Raw genomic sequence first — 740 nt, forward strand, 5'->3', positions numbered from 1 at the left:
TGATTTGGTCATCCTAATCACCCAAATTGTGAAAGAAGCTACRCTATGAAAACAAAAAAGAAACMTGTGGTAAGCTTTAGGTAATCTTCTGTATRATGTAAATTTTTAGTGAGTTCATAACCACTCTGCTTCTTCTGCAGGTCCTGATGCTGATTTACAAGCCCTCTTTTGTATGCCAAGTACATTGAACATTGTAAGTTTGATGATCTATGCCCACCACATTGATGAAACCATCATTGCAATATTACATTTGCAGACCATTAGAAAAAAGTGATAATAAATTGAATAAAGATTCATAAGGAGAAGGTAGTGGGAGTTGACGTGGAGTTGGATCATGTCAGTATAGATGTACTTTCTATTTGTTTATTTTTTATGTGGAGGATATATAATTTGGTCTTCGTTGCGCCACTATTCATTTAAGGGGAACAAAGTAGAATCTTTCAAGCAATTTGAAAAGGTTTATACCTGAATTTTACTGATTATTTAAGTTACTTACTACTTGGTGAATACCTTTTTATACACATGATAGCATATCACTTTTTGATAACATTAGAAGCTATAATTTATAGCTGTCAACTAAACTACATGATTATGGAAAAACCTATGTTGATTGTAGATTGATGCTTGTTGTATAAATGTTTTGATGTTCAATAGATTGATGCTTGTTGTATAAATGTTTAACTTGATTGTAGATTTATGAAAGCAAAGTGGAGCTACCTAAGACCCTACTGTGCTACCTC

The sequence above is a fragment of the Cynara cardunculus genome, unplaced genomic scaffold (assembly GCF_001531365.2).
Source record: "Cynara cardunculus var. scolymus isolate 2C unplaced genomic scaffold, CcrdV1 Un_Scaffold_3444, whole genome shotgun sequence".
NCBI classification, from domain to species: domain Eukaryota; kingdom Viridiplantae; phylum Streptophyta; class Magnoliopsida; order Asterales; family Asteraceae; genus Cynara; species Cynara cardunculus.